General features: G+C 48.1%; 1 long non-coding RNA gene across 1 annotated transcript in view; it reads left to right on the plus strand.

Moving 5' to 3' along the window:
* Positions 1-22,079, plus strand: part of LOC119867637 — a 47,120-nt gene that overhangs the window by 16,548 nt on the left and 8,493 nt on the right. The window contains exon 2 of the long non-coding RNA XR_005384219.1: positions 10,489-10,562. This is a non-coding gene — a long non-coding RNA (uncharacterized LOC119867637). The remainder of the gene's footprint in view (positions 1-10,488; positions 10,563-22,079) is intronic.

Raw genomic sequence — 22,079 nt, forward strand, 5'->3', positions numbered from 1 at the left:
CCTGTGTTTATAGAAGCATCATTTACAATAGCCAAGGTATGGAAGCAGCCCAAATGCCCATTGAATGATCAATGGACTAAGAAGGTGTGCTATGTACACACACACACACACACACACACACACACACAGGAATATTACTCAGCCATAAAAAAGACACCTTGCCATTTGCAAGAACATGGATGGGGCTAGAGAGTATTATGCTAAGTGAAATATGTCAGACGAAGAAAGATAAATACCATATGATTTCATTCATATGTGGAATTTAAAAAACAAAACAGGCAAAGGGAAAGTAAGAAAGAGAAAGCAAAGCAAGAAACAGACTCTTAATGATAGAGAACAATCTGATGGTCACCAGAGGTATGGGGGGAGGTGGATGGGTGATGGATGAAATAGGTGATGGGGACTAAGGAGGACACGTGCTGTGATGAGCACTGGGTGTTGCATGGACCTGTTGAATAGCTATATTGTACACCTGAAACTCATGGAACACCGTATGTTAACCGGAATTAAAATAAAACTTTAAAACGAAGTTTAATGGACTTGAAATGGTGTGTGTAGACTCTCACCCCTGTATTCTCACTTTACCTTTCCAGTATGAACAGGCACATCCAGAGAGGGTGGCCATTTCTGATTTCTCTGATGAAGCAAAGCCAGCAATATCATGCACCGCTGCACACCAATGCAGAGCTGCAAAGGCACAGAGTGCATAGTTTTGACGTTTCTTAAGTCATATGAGCACATTCTGAAACAAAAAAAAAACATGGGATGCCTTGAGTTCTTGCTGAGTAACCTGTTTCTAAATAAACCACATGCTTTGAAAAAAAAAATAGTCCATTGAGATTGAGAAAGAACCAGTGGAAAGATACCCCGAGGGAACTCGGTGACTCAACATTGTAGACAAATAAATTACACCTCTGGTTCAGACTAATTCTGTGTGTGCGCTTCTAAAAAATAGGCAAACAAATGTGAAGAGTTACTTAGAGTTTAATTGGTTTAATGCATTAATCACTGCATTGCAAAACAAGGAGGCTAAGCTAGCAAATTTAATTGTGGAAGGAGAATCCAGTTGAAGGTTTCATTTATCAGGGAAATATTTACCTCCATTTTCTCCACATTTCTATTACAGCAAGAGTAGTCCTTCTTCATTTGAGGCCTTTGTGTCACTCGAGAAACCAGAATGCTTATTTCACTTTTGTAGCACCGAATTGGAAAAAGAAATAGGTAGCTTAAGTGGGAATCAGCTAGAAGGATCAAGTTCACCTGGTGGGGAAAATCCACAGGGACCCAGTTGGCTGTTGTTTACTCTTCATGTTTACACGAAGGAGTGCCATGTCACCCCCAAAAGGGAAAGAGAACCCACGGGGTTGCCTCTGTGGTTGTTGGAGAAGCGGTCAGTTCCGGAAAAATGACGTTTTAGAATCAAATGTGCAGGAGAACGCAATACTTTTGCCCATTAAGAAGGTATTCTATGGATTACGAATCTTTGCTGTATTCTGTGGAGAAACGTCGAATCTTAAAATACTTTTTTCTAGCATCCAGGAGCCTAGATTTTCATTTGCGTCTACCAGGGAGATTGAAACTAACCGTCTCCCTATGGGCGCAGAAAGAGTGAGAATGGAAAGCAAAATAATCTCAAGTCTGGGGGTGTGACACCAAGGGCACGCAGACATCTCGTTCTAGCAGCTGGTGGCCTATCCTTCCTTCTTTCCTCTCTGACCCCTTTTATAATTCTCCAGGGGACCACTCCAGAATCTTAATTAAGAACATGAGCTTTTAATTAATCAATGGCTGAATAAAGAAACTGTCATATATATTCACACAACAGAATATTATTCAGTCATAAAAAAGAAGGAAATCTTGCCATTTGCAGGAGCATGGATAGACCTAGAGAGCATCGTGCTAAGTGAAGTCAACCAGACAGAAAAGGACAAATACTGTATGATCTCATTTATATATGGAATCTTAAAAAAAAAAAAAAAGAAAAGAAAAGGAAAAGTAAAAAAAAAGAAACTGAGCTCATAACTACAGAGAACAGACTGGTGGTTGCCAGAGGTGAGGGCCGCAGGGGTGGGGGAAAAGTGCAAAAGTGGTCAAAAGGTACAAGCTTCTGCTTATAAAGTAAATCAGTGCTGGGGAGATAATGTCCAGCATTGTGACTATACATACACAGTAACACAGTACTGTAGATTTGAAAGTTTGTAAAACAGTAGACATTGAAAGTTCTCATCGCAAGAAAAAAGCACTGTCACTCTATGGTGATGAACGTTAACTGGACCTTGCGGTGAGCATTTCATCCTGCATACGTGATCTGAATCACGGAGTCCTACACCTGACTAATATAACCTACTACATCAGTTACACCTCAGCAGTAAGGGTGGCTCAGGGCGTGACCCCGGGGTCCTGGGATCGAGTCCCGCATCCGGCTCCCCACAGGGAGCCTGCTTCTCCCTGTGCCTGTGTCTCTGCTTCTCTCTCTGTGTCTCTCGTGAATAAATAAATAAAATCTTAAAGAAAAATAAAGTATGCAAATCTTAAGCGTAGAGGTCATCTATAAAATACATAACTTTCTGGACAGAAAATCCATGAAATGGCCAGCACGATGAATGAAGAAAGCACATTGCCAAAATGCGTAGACACCAGTAAGAAGAGAAGGCCCTGAAAGCTTCCAGAGAGGAAAAAAAAATGGTCACATGCAAAGCCAAGAGAATCCAAATGTTATGGGGGCCTCTCAAAAACTGTAGTAGAAGCCAGAGGACCAGGGAGAAATGATTCTCAACTTACCGATGATCAGTCCAGAGGTGGGGTGGAGAAAGACACTTGTCAGATGTGCGTGGTGGAAAAATGTTGATGTCTCATGAGCAATTTCATGAGAGTTATTAGAGGATGTGCTCTTGAAACAGGGTGCACCAAGGAAGAGGTGGCCGACTCCAGACCAGAGAATTTGAAGCCAGACTGATGCTCCCGGCCCTGACGGAGGCAGGAGGACTGAGGGTCTGGGAGAGATGTAGCCTAGAAAAAAAAAATGGGATCGTTAAGTTAGATATCTGATATGCCTGGCCACGTGGGTAACAATATTCAGAAGGTTTTCATAATTTGTTGAGGATTTTGGGAAGAATTGACAAAGAAAGCAAACAAAAAATATGATTGGCTCTAGAAATGATAGCTATCATTAGATCCAGGGGAATAAATGTAAAAATATGTGTAAGGAATGAATTAAATCACAGTTCCTGGTCATGATATTGTAAGTGCAGATGATTGATGTGACCAATAAGGGAAGGTGGGAGCGTGTGGGACAGGAGACAGAGTGCCAAGGTGATGTAATACGCAGTTTTCATGGCAGGGGATCAGCAGACAATGTCTAAAATCAATAAACCAAGAAATAATGATCCAATGATATTATTTAGAATTAGGGCTGCAAATACCGGAAGAGCGAAGAGTTCAAGGTACCATCTTTCATCACAAGGCTTATTCTCTTTGATTTTAATTGTGAACTTTATCACTTTGATGACTTTTAAAAGGACATGGCAAAGAGAAAGGAAGTTCGGAGACGGTAGTGTTGGGAGAAATGGCTTCTGATTTGCAAGAGCAGGTGCTCGGGGACTTAGAAAAGGTAGCGCTCCGAGGGTGCAGTGAATGCCACAAACGGTGCGCTGCAAAGGGAGCCAATGACCCAGGCTGGATGGGTGGCTCCTCGGAGCTGGATGGGTGGCTGGGGGGTGGCTGGGGCAAGGTGCTGGAGAGGGAGCCCTCCCAGCAGGCCCGGTGCGGTGGGGGGGGGGGATGCCTCCTCGCCCCCTCCCCTCTTTCTACTTTGCGGCCCGTGGGTCAACCCTTGTTCTCTCTAACCTTAGATTTGCTACAAGAGGGGGTTGGGCTGGTGTCTCCTAAGGTCGCTTCTGTCTCTAAGATCCAGGTCATCTGTGACTACAGGGGCCCAGAGCAAGGGAGGCGAAAGTAGAAGCCAAAACGGAGAGACAATAAAGAGGAGGAGGAGAGGTGACAGGAAGAGAGAGGAGCCAGGGGGAGGGAGAATGGAAAGAGAGAGGAAACCCCCGACACCCTGCATTCTTGAGAGTGAAGCCTGTGCCTCGACATCCTGTATCCTTAATGGAGACTAATTAAATGATGGGAGCGCAGCAGAGCAAAGAGCCCTCAGCAAAGCATCTGGAAATAGAAGGCTCGGTATTTATTTGGAAGACAGTAATTTCATTTTCCAGGGAGAATTTTCGGTAAAAAGAGTTTACACGGGCAATTAAATTCTTACCTTTCAGCATAGCTGCCTGAGAGCTATAAAAATAAGAATGTCTCGTATTTCCCATGAGTCAGCACTCTCTGGACCCACGGTACCGGACTGGGCCCTCGCGGCACCATCGCGAAGTCCTACTACTCTCCGCACTCACCCAGCAGGTGCGCTGCGGCTCCCAGAGGTGGGCCCATGCGGCCAGCAAGAGGGCAGAAGCCCCGAGGGTCAAGCCAAGGTCTCTTTTATTCCCAAGCCATGTTCCTAACCTCTCCCCCCCCCACCCCTGCAGCTCTCCTAACTTCTCCCACTTCTCCATCTCCATCCCCATCCCCATCCTCTTTGTCTTTGTCTACTTCCTGGTCTTCCTTTTCATTTTCTCCATCTGAGCCTTCTCTGCCTCCTCCCCCCTCCTCTTTTATCTTCTTCATCTTTTGGAACAGGCACCGCATTCATATTGTTCAAAAATGGAACCAACAAGGAAGGTAGGCGCTGAGAAATCCTGCTCCTCCTCTGCCACCCAACCACCCACTCCTGCCTCCACTCCGAGGCTCTGCCGTCGTTGGTTTCTTGGGTATCCTTTCAGGGCATCTTTCCGCCAACACAAGAAGACAGAAATGATGTTCCTGTTTCCTACTTTCTTACCGCAAAGTTAGCATACCACGTTATTACATACTTTTGCATTTTTCTGTTTTCACTTATTAATGTGTCCAGGCGATATTTTTATTTTAGATCACATGGAGCTTCCTCCTTTTTTTTTTTTTTTTTAAATTGCATGTATATTACAGGGGCAGGCTATTCTAGGGTGTGAATAAATCGTAGGTTTATTTAGCCAATTCCTCAGGCATGCACTTGGGTGGTTTCCAGGTGTTTTACTATCATAAACGATGCTGCAAGGACTGGTCTTGTCAGATGTAGTCCATACCGATCAGATACAGCGTAGCTCCAGAAGCAGGGTCGCTGGGTCAAAGGGGAAGCGTATTTGAAGTTTCCATGGCGACACCTCCAGGGAGAGTTGTACCCTTCCTGGCTTCCACTGAGGACGAACAGCATCTGCTTCCCTAGCATTTGGCCAGTGGGGTGTTTTGTCAAACTTTTGGAAGTTTTCCAATTTGACCAAGGACAACTTGTGCCCTCGTGGAGTTTTAATTTTCATGTCTGTGATTATGAGTGCTCACACATATTTAGGACCATTGGACTTTCTCCTCCTGTGAACTGCTCACGACCTTTGCCCATTTTCCTACTGGTCTTATGGCTTTACTCTTTATTTCTCGCAGCTCGTCACATCTTTCAGAGAAAAATCCTTTTCTGTGTCATGAGCTACAAATGCTTCCCCTAGTTGTCTTTTTTCTCTGTGTTGTGCTCTGATGACATTTTCTATATAGAGGTGATTGTTCTTGGTTCCAGTCACGATTATGAGCTTTTTTCCCCGTTGCTTCTGGAGTTTGAGACACAGATATGCCAATCTACTCCAAGGTTATTGGATCAATCAGAGTCCTAATCAGAGTCCCAATTATGATAATTCCAGAAGAGTTTATGTACAAAGGAATTAGTTACAAGGGGTGTGGGCAAGATTTAGGCCTCCACCCCTCAAGGGCAGTACAAGAATCAGGGCCTAGGAGCAATAGAGGTGTCATTACCCCTGGGCTTCAGGGGGCAATGAGCAGAGGGGTTATTACAGCCCAGAGGGAGAGATAGCTGTGTAGACCAGGCCAGCTAGAGAAGAACATTTGTGTCTGTTGGGGAAACAGTGGCCTACAAGAGGAAGCCAAGAAGTGAACACCCTACCCTTATTTCCCTCGGGCCCTCCTGTGTCCTGCCATGGCTCCCCATTGGCCAGAGGGTGCAGGATCCTACTGGAATCATCCATGCGAGCAGCCTTTCACAGCGGACAATAGGGATGGTGAGTGGATCGGAACTCTGCGGGGTGGGGGTGGGAAGTGGAGGAGACCCAGCACAGTCAGAGAATGCCTGCTCGTAATACCTCCACAGTTTTATTTTTTACCTTTAAAACTGACCCATTGGAGTTTGCCTTGATATACTTTACTAGGTGTGGCATGGTTCCAACTTTATATTTTCCCTAATGGCTATCCACTTGTCCCAACCCTGTTTGTTACAAAGTTCGCCTTTACCCACTGATTAGAGTAACCATATTTGTCACATGATGTCAAATGGAACATCTCATGTAGATTTGGGTCTATTTCTGGATTTTCTCTTCTGTTGCATTGGACCCTCGTCTATTCACGTACCATTCTGTATTAACTACCAAGGCTTTATGATGGGTTCTAAAATCTGGGGAGACCAATCCTTCCTCATTTTTCTGTTTTAGGTTTTTCCTGGGCTCTGCTCACTGGTTTGTTTTGGCTGAACCTGCTTGTCTATTTCTGAAGGAAGGAAAGTTATTAGCACATTTTGGAGGATTATGTTAAATCTATAAATTTATGGATGGATGCCGCACATCTCTAAACCACAGTAGATTTCTTCTTTGAAACAGCGATTTGTCAAGAAACCTGGCAGGTGCTACCCTACCAATGAGAAAGTTACGATATACAATAATGGGACTGATATCAGGTCCCTCCCTATGGGATGCATTGAGAACACACCACTCAGAATAATGTTCCTGCCAAAAATGTCTAACCTACAACTCATCTTGAGAACATATTATATAGAATCAAACTGGGGGCATTTCCTGAAAGAGATGGTCTATACTATTCAAAAATATCAGTATTGTCAGTTACGACTCAATTAAGCTGAAAAACAATCAGTATCTTGAAGGACAAAAAGGGATAAGAACGTTGTTCTAGATAAAAAGAGACAAAGGACATGACAACTACAGGCACTATGTGGTCCTGTTTGGATCCTGGATCAAGGGAAAAATATCCGTAAAGGATGTTAATGGAAGAAGTGACAAAAATTGAATATGTGCTGCCGCTCAGGTCATAGTACATTGGTATCAATGTCAAATTATTTGAATTTGATAAATGTACTGTGGTTATGTAAGAGGATATTCTTGTTCTTACAAAATGCATGATGAAATATTTAGGGGCAAATGGTGTTTGCTACTCACTTTCAAAACACTCAGAAAAAAATGATACACATATGCACTTAGATAAGAGTAATAAGGTAAATACGGAAAAAATGTAAATAATTGATAACTGGATGAAAATATATAAGAACTCTTGGCTTTATTCTTAAGACTCCTTGGTAAATTTAAAATTACTCAAAAGTAAAAAGTTAAAACAAAAGAAAGTTTGGGTGAGCGGATAGAGAGAAGATAATGCTGAAAGGTATGAACTCCTTCCTGCTTTTAGCCAATTTGAGCTTGATTCTGTCTTGTAACCCGTTGTCTTAAAACCCAGAGGAATATCAAATTAATCAATATTAGTCAAGCTTTCTTTCTTTCTTTCTTTCTTTCTTTTTTTTAAAGATTTTATTTGTTTTGAGAGAGAGAGGGAGGGAGAGCACAAGTGAGGGGGAAGGGCAGAGGGAGAGGGAGAAGCAGGTGCTCCACTGAGCAGGGAGCCCAGTGGACCAACAGACATGGGGCTGGATCCCAGAACCCTGGGATCATGACCAGATGCTTAATTAACTGAACCAGCCGGGTGCCCCTGAAATCTTATTTTCAATTCCCATAGCTAATCACAACTCTGACTGCAACACACACAGCCACACACACACATCTGCTTCCACCTGAAGCAGCTCCAACTAGTGAGTTGTTATTGGGCATTGCCATGCACTGAATGCCTCCTGCTCACAGGACCAAGAGAACATGCAAGGGAGCCAAGCTTGCCCTTGGGATTTGAGTGCTCCCAGTGCCGATGACCAGCAAATGTATTTGATTTTGGTTCACAAAACCAGAGGGAATCTCTCTGATGTTCTTCTTTGGGCCAATCCCCACAATAATAAGAACAGTGGCCTCCGTGACTGCGCCCACCACGACTAATTTCTGGAATGCTAACTGTGTTCCAGACTTTGTGTTGTTCACTTAATCTCGCATGATCTTGTTTTCTTAGAAGAACCTGGTGGGTAGTTACTATTATTACCCCCATTTGACAGATGGGCAAAGTGAGCTAACTCCCCCCTCTAACAAGTGGTAGGATTGGGACTCAAAGCTGGCCATCTGCTTCTAGAATATGCTCCTTATATTCTCTGTGGCATCTTCACAATGCCCAATGTCAGATGCAGTCTCAGAGGTAGGAATCCACCTCCCAGCCAGCAGGCGCTGGGCTGGCCACAGTGAAATTGAGAGAAGCTGTAATAATCACTAGAAACAGATAGCTCATTGCCTTATAAAGTGTGGACCACTGCTCCAGAGGATCAGAATCCTTGTTGGCCAAGAACACGGCCTCCAGGAACCTGTGAGAAGGGTTTGAGAACGGTTTGTATACAAATTGTGCATGCTCCAGGAAAGGATTCAGAAATAAATCCTCTGGATGCAAAGGAAGAAACAAGGCCAGTGACAAAAGGAAACAGGATTCAGAAAACAGATGCTCTTTTGCAAACAGACACAGAAGCTCTAAGGGGTGGGCACAGGAAAAAGCAGCGTGAGGGACAGTGATGCCGCACGGTGAGACACTGGATGTGGAGCAGGAAGGAGCCGACTCCCACCTGGGCGACGCTTCTCAAAGCCGTTGGCAGATGAAATCCAGCATTTACTGGCCGCTCTTCTGCTGCGCTCTGAAGGCAGTCGGGAGCGTGTGTGTGCACATGTTCCATCCCCATAACACACACACGCACACACACACAGATTGCATGGAGGCTCATCTGGGTTACCTGAGGATGCCGGGGTTAACTGGATTCTTGTAAACTATTAATCCCCAATTCTTGGCAGAGCCAGATTAAGGAGTGGCCCAGCTGGGCAGCAATTGCCCGAAGTGCCACTCCACATGGGCCACAGCAGCGGCCACTCTTGGTCTCTGCCCAAGTCCCCAGAGGCCCACTTGTTCTTGAGTGCCCAAGCCCCGGCCTCCCTGTGCTTTGCTTCTGGCCCCTGTGCCTGGACAACCCACGGGGGGACTAGAGAGGTTTGCCTGCATGTGCAGTCCCACTAATGTGTGGTGGTGGCGGTGGGGGGGGGGGTGCGGCTTTAGCAACAGCTCTCTAGGGAAGGAGTATGAAAACCCAGGTCCCCTGCTTTGACAGAGGGCAAAGTCCAAGGAGTAATTTTCACTCTAGATCGATCTGAAGAACAGGCTGAGGCAGTGTTACAGCCCACTGTGGCCGCCTCCCATTTCCTGTTCCACTCTCCCCACCCTGAATAAATCACAAGCACACAAACCCTGGCCTCAGGCTCTGCTTTGAGGGAGTCTGGCCTCCAACAACCACTATCACCGTTGGAGAAATGTAACGAGGAAGAGAAAAATGACATTTGCCTATAGAACTTGACTCAGGGTTATTGCCCAATGTGCTTGGAAAGATTTCCCGATTATTTACTTGGGTGTGAGGGGTGAGCCCCACCCTCTCCAATGTGCTGGCTCAAGTGTTTTCTAGAGAATGCAGATCCAGTCCCTGTGGGCTTTTTGTTGGTGTGTTTTCTGGGCTTGATACATAAATTGGAGGGGGTGGGCTGAGCAGAATTGCTTGGGATGATGGTGTGGAGATTGAGCTTTGCCGGGAGGGGACAGGAAGGAAGAGGCTGGAGCGGCGCTGAGCTCCTCCTCGATGTAGATATTGAATGGTATTAAATTCCATTAAAACGTTAGTTTTCTTGGAGCACCTTCATGCCTCCAGCTGCCCTTGCTTCCTGGTGAGAAAGAGGCGAGTTTTCTCTGAGCTCTCTGAAGAGGAACTAAGAAAGACACAGGCTGCCAGGGCGGGGAGTGATGTGCATGGAGGCCCATCTGTGGCACTGCAGTCCTCGAAGGTCTGCTGCCCATCCCAGTGGCCTGAGGGAGTCAGCGGGACCAGTGGGGACCCTCCGTGACTGTGGGACCAGTCACAGTTGGGGGAGGGGGTCTGGTGCAGTCCTGGGCAATGACATCTCATCTGTTAGCGTAGGAACATTCTCTACAAGGTAGAGAGAGAGAGAGGAGCCGGCCCCTTCCATGTCAACAACCCATCAGACCTGTACTTTAAGTCTGAATTTGGGTGGAACTTCCGTGTTATGAGCAAATTAACAGGCTAGATGACCATCCTACCAGCTAATGGATCCAGTGACTATACCTGAGGTTTAGCCAAGCTAACGTCTGCAGCACAACACAATCAGGAAATGTATGAATCACTCACATGTTTACGTATCAACTCTCCAGATGGAGTGTTAGCTTGCTGTGGGAGCCCCGTGTCATCCAACCCGACCAGCTATGGACCAGCTCCTGTGCTGCAGGTAAACAAAAGGAACAGGCCTCCCTCTGGCTTTTGATGTGCTTCCCAAGTACCTGGGAGTTATGACTTGTGTCCTAATTGATATACGAGGGGACAGACTCCGTGGCTTGCTCAGCAGCAAAGGGGCACAACGAAAGGACTGGTGTCATGAAGGGAAGGCTCAGGCTAGATTCAGTCTCCCTGAGTAGCCGGGGTGGGCGGGCGAGGTGCAGACCAGCTGAGCTCATAGAGCTGTGGTGGACAGTCAGTGGAGTGGTGCACGCTCCACGCAGAGTGTCTGGGAGAGTAGCTGGCCCAGAAAGGATGTAGAGGGTATTGTTCTTATGTACGCACACGTACACACGTGTAGTTGTGCATACTTTGTTAAATTGTGATATATGAGCACTCAGTAATGGGTAATAATAAATGATTAGGTTATAGCTCATTTTTATATGATATGTGTGATGCATTATTATTTCAATGGTTACATATACGATCATGCTTTATGTTAATATGCTATGTACGATATATTGCTATGTTGTTATATTAACATATCATGTGTAATAGCCTACAGTTCAGTAATTTATTATGAAGCATTATATATTAAATAACACTACCATTTAATTTTATATATTTAGTTAATGTATAAAATCGAACAGTATTGTGTACTAGGATGTTATATATGCAGAGTACGTATACACAGTGCATATTATTGTGGGCAAGGGTCTCATGCTGGGAATGTTCCAGCCTGAGGAGAGAAGAGGCGTCAGTCTGCTAGGTGTAGCCTGTTCCAGGACACAGAGTGGGAGGGAAGGATGGAAGGGGATTTTAGGATTCCTGTGTCATGGCTCCGCGGGGATCTGAGCTGCACTCAGTAAAGACCAGGGGACGCTCACTCCCTCACAAGCATGCCCTGAGCGCTTCGTGCAGGCCAGGCACTGTGCTAGCTATGGGAGAAGCAGCCACAAATGACATAGGTGGGGTCTCTCCCTGGTGGAGGCCATCAGTGCACAGAGGGAGTCCAAGGAGACCTGGGAGGGGGTCAACCTGAGAAAGAGAAGAGAGGCCCAGGGTGCCCCAACGTGGAGTGAGGAGGGGCTGAGGCCCGACAGCTACGGGGAGGGGTCTCAAAGAGGCCTGGGCTCCGGCACAAGGAGTTAGGTAGGTGAATGGTGAAGAGAAGGGCTGGCTGGTGCACAAAGAAAGTCTCATACCCAAAGCCAGCTCCTCTGAGGTGCGTAGGGGGGGCCCCTGGGTGGGTGATGCCAAGCGGTAGCTCAGGGAGTCAGGGCCCTGTGCTGTGGCCGGAGAGGCAGCCTTGCACCGGAGCTGGGGCCTGGAGGCTGAGGAAGACCTGGAGGGCTCACCGAAGCCAGAACAGGGGCTCAGTGCTGAGGGGTCCTGCGCACCTGGCGCCGGGGTGCAAGAGAAGGAGGCATCAAGGGAGACTGGAAGGTTCTGGGCTTAGTGACCTGAACAAAATCCATCGTTCTTGAAGATGGGGGATGCATCTTGGGAAAAGGCTGAGCTTGTTTTAATATTTCTAGCATCAGCTTTGGAAGAGTTGGCTGAGCTTGTGTTTTTGGCTTGTTTCAGGATTCATACGTTCAAATAGACTGATGAAACAAAAACACGGTTTTTGAATTAGTCACGGATACCCTCTAACTGAACAAACCACTGGCTTGCTTGCTAATTGCTTGTAGTCGCCAGGATCATACATATGGACGATGTGGGAGTTCCCGCTCATCACACGCACGCACACAGCCCGTGAATGCGTTACAAAGGTCTAGTGATCTGACTTCTGAGAATCATGTGGAAGGATTAGAATAAAGACTAGAGGTTTAAAAAAAAAAAAGGCTAGAGGACACGGGGGCCCCTTCTGACTCCGTGTGATGAACGTCTCAGCAGTTAGGGCGACGCGCGTGGACGAGCTCATTTGCAGGGAGAGGGGCACCCTCCTGCCGTGGTTCGAAGAGCCCTGATCGAGGACACAGTCTGACATGTGCACGAACGGGCAGATGGCCACAAAGGTGGCTCTCAACCCCGAGTCTACGGTCCTGGGCCCTTGCAGCCTTACAGAAGGGACCTTGGGGTCTTCTCTTACTCCCCCAGGTGACTACTTCCTGTCCACAGTTGCGTCAAATCAGGGGCCCCTATGCACAGTCTCCTTCGGGAGACCTTGGGCACACGGGCCTGGAGTCCCTGCTGGTCCCTCCTTTCTCCCCCTGGTCTGTGGGCCGGCGCCCCCCAAAGCCCTGCCCTGAGCTCCAGGAACCTGCGGCTTCCACAGTCACAGCCCTCACATCAGCCAGACTCGGCCTCTTGCCCTCACATCGGCTCCTTGCCCCATCACACAGCCACCCCCTCCTCTCCTATCTCCCCACCTCGTCACCCTTCACTCCCGCCCCCCGCCCTCACGTCACTGACAAGGGAGCAGAGCCGATGGGAGCCAAGCACTGTCTCTGCAGAGATGGCCACAAGGCTAGGAGGAGGACTCTTCCCAGGAGACCATGCTGCTCGGTGGCCTAAAGATGCAGAAGGCCAGACTGCTCGTGGCCTCCCCCAGGGTTCCAGGGTAAGGCCGTCCTGTCTGTCCCCTGCCCCTGAACTGGCACAGAGAGGCAGGTGGGAGCCTCGGCCCGTCATCCCCAGAGGCTGCGGGCTGCAGCGTGGTGGCTGGCCCGCTGTCCCCAAGCAGGGCTCCCTGTGGGCATCACCGTCGGCCAGCTGTGCCAGACCGCAGGGCTCGCCCAGGAAGGTGCGTGGCCGCGTTCACGTTCGGATGGTGGTGCACAAAGTGCTCACACCTTGAGGAGGCGGGAAAATGGCCCTGCACTGACACGCGGGACCCTGTGCCCTGGCTGACCTTGGAGACGCGGCCCACCGGGCATCCCTCTGTCTCCTCCTCTGTCTCCTCCTCCGTGGCTAGAGGTCGTCGAAAGCGGTCATCTCCCAGGCTCAGCCAGCTGGAAACCTCCATCGCCTGACAGCTGGCATTCTAGGAAGGAATTTAAATGAGCGTTTACTGTTCTGCACCCCCGTAGTGCTTCTTAGGTCACAAAATTAGGAAGTCAAAGCAAAGCTGGACACAGAATATGCCCTTCCGGGTGGCAGCTATTTCTAGTGTGTTCTTGGGCTCCAGAGCTCGCCCTCGGTCAGCAGGGTTTGTGCTTCCTCCTTTTCAGCAGCTGCTTCTTGATGCTGGCCAGGGACAGCGCTGTTCCCGCACCCACGCCTGTGTTAATGCCTCTCTGGGACCCCGGGGTGGCGGGGCACAGGAGACCGACGACATGACATTTGGGGGCAAGGAAAAAGGAAACTGATGGGAGCAGAGATAAGCCAGAGTCCGAGATTCGACCAAAGGGCATTTCCGGCCAGAGGGAGCCTTGGCCCGTCCCGGGCCCCCGGATGAGTTAGCACCGGCCAGGCAAGCACAGCCTGTCAGGCCCCGAATCTGTGATGGAGCAGGATATTGATGGTGCTGGGGTGCAAGTGAGAGAGAGCGAGGGAGGGAGGGAGGGAGAGAGGGAAGGAGGGAGCCATGGATGCCAGACGGACACAGATAAAGAAGCAAGAGGCATTCAGCCCCGGTTTTCCTTCCAAAAGCCGTTCGTGACCGCGAATGCCAGTGCCACGCGTGCAGGCCGTGTCTGTACTAAGCCCCGAGCAGCCTCAGGTGCCGCCACATAAGTGGGAGGTGGGCTGGCGTGGAGGGGAGGGCGGACCCTGGAGGCCCAGGCCTGCTGCCACCTGCCCATCGGTCTGCACAGCTGGCCACCTCTGGCCGCAGCAGCGGCTGCTCATCCCAGGCCCGGGCCCGGTTCTGCAGCGGTAGCAGTGCCTCGGGGAAGGTGCTGAGCCCAAGGAGCTCCCGGCTCACCCTTGCCTCTTTCCCGGCGGATTCTCTTGTCGTGGACGGGGTGGCCACGTTGCCAGAGAATAGGAGCCTGGAGCAGGGGACACAAAATACATTCCAGACAGAAAGAAGGGATTCACGTTTCCCTTCCCGTACGGGGTCAGCCCATCTAGGACAACAGGGCCATCTTCCCCCGCTCCTGCACCCCCCCACGGCTGTGTCTGGGATAAACCTCCCAGAGCTAGGGTGTTGGGGAGAAAAGAGAAATGAAAATGTAGTCTTTGAAGACCGGGCACCATGCACTTGTACAGGTGCAAGATTCCAGGGGGCACGTCCGTCTTGGTTTGGTTGGACGACATCTGGTGCAACACTCTGCATAGTTAACAGCACGGCAATCCAATGCAGCGAGCACTTACTAACTAGCAACTGTGTACCAGGCACGCTGCTGGCTGCGGTGGCTCAAATATGACTCAGACTCCGACTTAGACGCTTTCTCGTGGTCTTGGAGGTTGTCAGGGAGGAAGGTCGTGATAGAAGTGCTTACTGCAGCAACCTCGTGAGTGGTCACTAGAATGTTGGAAAGAATGGACGAAGACGGGGTGGTCTGCATGTGCAGTGGAATATTCCTCAGCCATCAGAAAGGACGGCTACTTTTTATTTACATCAATGGGGATGGAACCAGAGGGTCTTATGCTGAGTGAAATAAGTCAATCGGAGAAAGACAATGATATGGTTTCACTCATATGTGGAATATGAGAAATAGTGCAGAGGATCCTAAGGGGTGGAGGGATGCTGAGTGGGAAAAAATCAGAGAGGGAGACAAACCACAAGAGACTCCTGACTCTGGGGAACACACTGAGGGTCGCCGGAAGGAAGGAGGGTGAGAGGATGGGGTAACGGGGTGATGGGCATTAAGGAGGGCACGTGATGGGGTGAGCACCGGGTGCTACATGCAGCTGATGGATTATTGAAAAATACACCTGAGACTAATGAAAGGGAAAAGAACAAAAATCATTGCATTTAAATTTTACTTATTTTATAAAAGAACAAAAATAAACTGAAGTGCTTGAACCCTAAGTAAGTGTTTCTTGAGTACATATTCTCTAAATAGAAGAGTTTATGGGAAAACTCACAGTTTGGGGTTTTAGAGCTGTCCACACACACACACACACACACACACGTGTGTGCGCACCGGAACCCTATGTCTGGATTTCAGGACATCCCTGGTCGTCTCTTCCCGAATGAAGATGAGGATGTTGGCATTCTCCTAGTGCTTCCATTTCTCTTCCTCTTCCTCTTCATTCTGTCCAGTTATATTGTTATTTCTAGTTGAATGGAGTTCCCTAAAAAGAGAGGCCCTTGTCCTAGCCCCCCGGTGGATGTGACTCTATTTGGAATTGGGGTCTTTGCAGATGGAGTGAAGTTAATGAGGTCACGGTGGGTTACGCTGGGCCCTAACGCAGGGCGCGGTGTCCTCGTAAGGTGCGGGAAGTTTCGGCACCGACACGCAGAGGAGAGAGGGCCGTGGAGAGGCAGACGTTGGAGTCGTATAACCGTCGACGGTGGAAGGCCCAGTGTTGCTGGCAACCCCCGGGGCCTGGAAAGGATTCTTCCTTTGAGCCTCCAGAAGGAATCAACCCGGTCACCACCCTGATTTGTACCTCCAGCCTCCAGAACTGTGGGAGAACAGGTTCGTGCTGCGTAAGCCCCCCCCGGTCGGTGATGCCTTGTTAGGGCAGCCCCAGCAACCAGAGAGCTATTTTTACATCGTCCCAGTTTGCATTGTCTGTCTGTCCGTCGCGTCCTGGTTGGGAACCACAGCTCTCGTTGGTGTGTGATGTGTGTTGGACCCTTCCACGGAGTCACTGTTCACCTGCCGTTTCCTGAGGCATGCGGTCTCCCTTTCCTCTTGCCTGGTTTTTTTATCTTCCCGTCGTGGAAGTCTTGGTGACTTCCCCCCACCCCCTCTCCACCCCCCACCCCCTGTCCTTCACCCTGTTCTTTGTGCTATGTATCTGCTTGGCTGCCCAGCCATTCTCTCATCAGCCGCGTGCCCCGGCAGCTCTCCACAGACCTTCTGTTTGCTCTGAACTAAAGAAGATAACTTGACATTTCTCCTTCCTTCTCTGAGACCAAGTTGTTTCTCTCTATGAGCAATTTGAGGCCTGAGGACTTCCCTGTCTGTTGCCTCAGAGAATTGCAGGTGTGGAGGGAAGGTCCATTCAATGGACGTGAGCCGGTATACGTGTTGGACTACCTAGACTTTCTTTCATGAGAGGAAGTTGCGTTCACCACGTGGCGACAGGCTCTACTGCACATGGTTAGGGCATACCTGCTCTGTGGGAACTGTGCTGAGGGTTTCAGGTTATTGCCCTAAAGCAATGTGCGCTCCCCAGCGCTTTAGGTCAGGCCCTACTTCACCCACTTCCCTGTTTTGCCCATTTTCATCCACAACTGACTCCTCTACTCCTCTGTCAGAAGAGGACAGAGACAGCTCTTTTTCTAACCTGGCTCTCAGGATTTGGGGGACCCACAATTGTGGCTCTGGGAGCCGTGTGGCGCCTGCTTGACCACCTGGCTCTGCTGGGTCTCTGCTCTGTGATCCATGCTACATTCTTCCTTGCCTTGGCTTCCAATTTTTGAGATGTGGTTTTTTTTTTTTTTTTTTTTTTTGAGTTATACTCATTTCCTCCTTGGTTGCTATTTGGAATATTCCTTTTTTTTTTTTTTTTTTTTTTGCCAGTTTAATTTTTTTCCCTTGCTTGTGTTGAGAATTGGGAAAATTGGGAAGAGAGGGGTCCTGGGTGGCTCAATCACCTAAGCATCTGCCTTTGGCTCAGGTCATGATCCCAGGGTCCTGAGATTGAGCCCTGACTCAGGGTCCCTGCTCATGGGGGAGTCTGCTTGGCCCTCTCCCTTGGTCCCCGTTCCTGTGCTCTCTCTCATGCTCATTCTCTCTCTCAAATAAATGGATAAAATCTTTTTAAAAAGAGAGAGAGAATTGGGAAGAGAAATTCTGTAAAGCCATCTTAACTCAGAATTTCACTGCTAAAAGTTATGAACTTATGTTGAAGCTGTTTAACATCGTAGCAGCTGATGTTGACTAGGTCAGTGGTGACACTACTGTCAATCCAACTTCTAATTTCATCACCCTCCCCGCCTTTTTTTTAAAGCTTCTATTTATTTATTTGAGAAAGAAAAAAGAGAGAGTACAAGTGATGGGAAGGGGCAGAGCTCTGGAGAAGCTGACGCTCAGCTGAGCATGGAGACTGACACAGGGCTCGAACCCAGGACCCCAGGATGATGACCTGAGCCAAAGGCAGATGCCTAACCAACTGAGCCACCCAGGTGCCCCTCATTTCATCATCCTCAGCCTAGGGAATTTCTTTTCCCAATTCTCTCTCTCTTTTTAAAAAGCTTTTATCCATTTATTAAGACATCCTCATCTTAGAAAAAAGAACCACAAAGGATGAGTTTTGCTTGAGAGGCAGTGTATTAGTCAGGGTTCTCCAGAGACACAGAACCAACAGGATCAATTTACATCTGTATGTGTATCTAATTAGAGATTTATTATAAAGAATCGGTTCATGTGATTATGGGGGCTGAGAAGTTTCACAGTCCATGTGCAAGAGCAGAGACCCAGGAGAGTTGAGAGTGCAACTCCAGTGTGAGTCCAGAGGCCTGACAATGAGAGAAACCAGTGGTGTCAGTTCTGGTCCAAGTCCCAAGACAGGAGAAGATCAAGCTTAAGAGTCAGACAGGGAGAGATGGAGAGCTCCCTGTTCCTCCACCTTTTTGTTCTATTTGGGACAACAGTTGATCTATTTGTTCTATCTAATCCAGCAGATGGATGAGGCCCACCCACACTGGGGAGGGCAATCTGCTTCCATGAGGCTATGGATTCAGATGCTAATGTCTTCTGGAAAAACCTTCACAGGGACAGCCCAGGCAACACTTAACCAGAGTCTGGCCGTCTTGTGACCCAGTCACATGGACACATAAAATGAACTATCACAGGCAATATTCAGCATGATAGCTAAGAATTCGAACCCTGGAATCAGAAAGACACAGGATTTGACTTCACCTTTCCGCACCATAGATCCCCCATCTGTAAGACGGGAATGAAAAGAGTGCTTGTGATCAAGGGTAGTTGTGAGGATGGAAGGTGATAAGGCATGAAAGCCATGAGCTTTATGATTGGCTTTATGAAGAATACTTGGGCTGGAACGTATTGTAAAGTCCATCTGATCCTTTCTTGTATATTATATAGGAATGATGAAACTGGACTCCAGACAAACTCAGTCTATCTCTGAGGAGAGCGTAAGGTAATGGAATTTGTGTGTAGTGTCCAGAATGGAAATAAGAGATATAAAGCGAGATTATAGATCATACCGTACCAGGCAGTGTATTTGTTTAGCTGCATTGATGAGTCCAGCTGTCAGGGCTGCAGGGGCTGCCGTGGGCAGTGTCTGGAACAGGATCTAAAATCAATCAGGTATTTGGGCCCTTACTATCAGATTACTGGTGTAAACTCCTGGATTTATCCCAATGGGGCGGTCTTCATATTCCTCCATTTCTCCATTAGCTTTATCTTTTTGCTTTTTACCAAATATGCCCTTTTGGGGAGGAATTTTAGAAAAGCAATTAGGTGAGTGCTATGGGAGCCCAGCCATCATCAATAATGGTGTCAATACTCAGCATGATTTATTTATCACAACAAAACTTCTGAGCACAAGGCCCTCACCAGGCAATCCTTCCTTATCCTTATGCAACCTGGGGATGCAAAAGAAAGGGGTTTTTCCTCTTCTTTGGGTCTTTCCTGGGAAATGGAGGCACACAAGGGTCCAGGGTTGGTCTGGGGCACTTGCTTATCAAGAGACACTCAACAACTGAACAACTCAACCTGAAGATCACCTCCTGAGACAGGAAGTCTCAAGCCCATCGTGTCTCCTTGCAGACCACACCACCTCTCAGGTGGTCTCATCACCCCCCCACCCCCCCATCCACAGCTAGGGAGTGGGACTCCTCAGGCAGAAAATAAGGCTCATTGACATGGTTTGGCCATGGATTTTACATGTGGTTCCAGTCACCAGGATAGCAGGTACTTTCATTTCAGTACGGTGGTTTCCAAGGAAACAACTTTATGACTTAAGACTCAAGTCTTCTTGGTGTCTTCCCAGCCATGCCTTCCACTCGGCTTCAGAGGCATAGGTGGCTGCAGAGGTGTTCCTGTGTGCCCTAGGGTATCACTTAGCTTGCTATCTGTCCCAGGCCTGGTCATTCTATCCTGAGCATACTAGGTGCTCAACACATATTTGTTGAACTGACTTACATCAATGAATCTATTCATATTCAAGGAATAATGGTTTGGTAACACTGAGGATATTCCAAATAGATTTCAGAGGCAATACCAAAAGGACACCTTGCAGGGGGGCGGGGTGTCAGGGAAATTAAATAAAGGAACATCGGCTACTGTAAAGGCTTAACGCAACAATGGTTTATTTTGCCACTACATGCTAGTCCAGGGTAGGTTTGGGGCACCTCTCCCCCAGGGTCTGGGCTCTTCTGTCCCTGTCCTACCTGCAGGTAATTCCTACAGAGAGTCCAGCTTCTGAGCCAAATACGGATGATGAAAGTTCTAACTTCAATCGAAACTGTCCTCTGTCTCTACAAAATGCTAGACTTACAACCCAAATACTGATTTTACTTATTTTTAAAGATTTTATTTATTTATTCATGAGAGACAGAGAGGCAGAGACATAGACAGAAATAGAAGCAGGTTCCCTGCAGGGAGCCCGATGCGGGACTTGCTCCTAGGACCCTGGGGTCATGCCCTAAGCTGAAGGCAGATGCTCAACCACTGAGCCACCCAGCTGTCCCACAAATACTGATTTAAAAAAAAAAAAACAACAACTGTATTTATGCTAGTGGTCAGGAAAGCCTAATTAGAAAGTGTCATTACATTCCCAATTAGTTTTATCAAGTTATTTTGTTCTTTAAACAAATGTATTAAATAGGTAATGGTGCTATACAATGAGCAGAATGCAAAAGAAGTAGAATGCGTTGCCCATACAAGTTAAGAATCTATCTTGGGGGGATAAACGGATAGTTTGGAAGGAAGTAAAAAGTGAGAGTGCCCTGTCTAATGGGTATCTGAAGCTGGAGACCATGTACATGCCATTAGTTTTGTTGGAAGTGGGCACATGGAGGCATGAAATGGTGCTGTACCAAGCAGTTTGCTGACTCAGAGAGCAGATTTAAAACCATCTCCTTAACAATGTATTTGATTGACATTTTTTTTTTTTTGGTAATGTGACAATAAGTGGTCACAGAAGAAGGTGCAGGCTTAAGAAATTAACATTTATGAGATGTGAAAGACACAGTTACTAGGGTAACGTTTTTGTGGGTGGGGCCAGACAGGCAGGTGGTGGTGTGTTAAGTGGGTCCCTCTGTGTTTATTTGGATATTTTTGGGGTTTTTTTTGGCTTGGCCAAAAATTCATTTTTCTGTGTACTGTGTTTTGCAGAAATCATGTGCTGATGGTTCTTAATAATAAAAAAAAAGGAAAAAGAAAATATGTGCATTTGTATAATGGCCAGAACTTCATTCTATATGACAGTATTAGCACTACTTCAGCTAAAGGTATAATTTTTGTGTAAACTAGAAGCAGGACAACAGCCACAGAGGAAAAGAGATAATTTCAGCCACACGTTTACTTTTTTTGTCTGCCTCCTTGTTGGTAACGCTAAGAGATGGTGTGGCTTACATGTTTTTTGGAGGAAAACATTACTGTTTACTTTAATCTTAATATGCAAACTATCAGATTGAAAAGAAAAAGTGAGCGTCTCAGCAGGGGTGAGTCAGGGTCTTTTAGGAACATCTTGGAGAGACCCTACCTGGATCCTTGTATGACTGGGAAAGGACAAGTAGGTGAGAACTGACCGGGCAGTAGAACTTTCCAGCAGAGTGGGTTGGGGGAGGAGGCAGGAACGGAGCTCTTATAGGGGAATAGCGTGGGGGGAAGACCCGAGGCAGAGAGAGTGTGGTGCTTTCAGAGGCTGGAACAATTTCCTGTCACCGGAACATCTGGGCAGAGGAGGCAAGCGTGGCCCGAGAGCTAAGCAGGTGTCACGGCTGAGGTCCTGCCGGCTGCGCGCTGGTCAGGCCCTTGGACGTGTGTCTCCCCTTGGCTGTGTCTGGCCTTTCCTTTGCAGGCCAGCGATGCCGTCTCGGGTCCCGCCCGAGCTCTTGAGCACCTGACAGGCACGAAGCTCGATGACCCCAGGTGAGGGGCTAGCAGAGAGCTGCAGGTGCTCCCACATCAGAGACGAGCCTCTGGGCGGGGAGGGGCATTTGCCACGTGTGTAACCCATAAAGGATCAGGGCCAGAGACCATGGAGAAGTGCTCCGAATCGGGAAGAGATAACCCAACAGAAAAACTAGGCCACGCCGCGCAGAGTGCGCGTTTCACGGAAATGGAAGCGCGAGTGGCCGGTGACGAAATGAGGAGATGCCATCAGACCAGTAAGCGGGAGAACGTGCGTGATCTCGGGACGTAGGCCCTTGCGTGTCGGGTCAGGCGGGCAGAGGGGATGTTTAGGGCAAAGGGTGCCTGGTTTTCGGGTTTCATCAAGTGAGAGACCGCTGCCTTCCTTTATGGCTAAGGAGGCAAAGGCTGCGTTT

This window comes from Canis lupus, chromosome 35 (genome assembly GCF_011100685.1).
Source record: "Canis lupus familiaris isolate Mischka breed German Shepherd chromosome 35, alternate assembly UU_Cfam_GSD_1.0, whole genome shotgun sequence".
In the NCBI taxonomy this organism is placed as follows: Eukaryota; Metazoa; Chordata; class Mammalia; order Carnivora; family Canidae; genus Canis; species Canis lupus.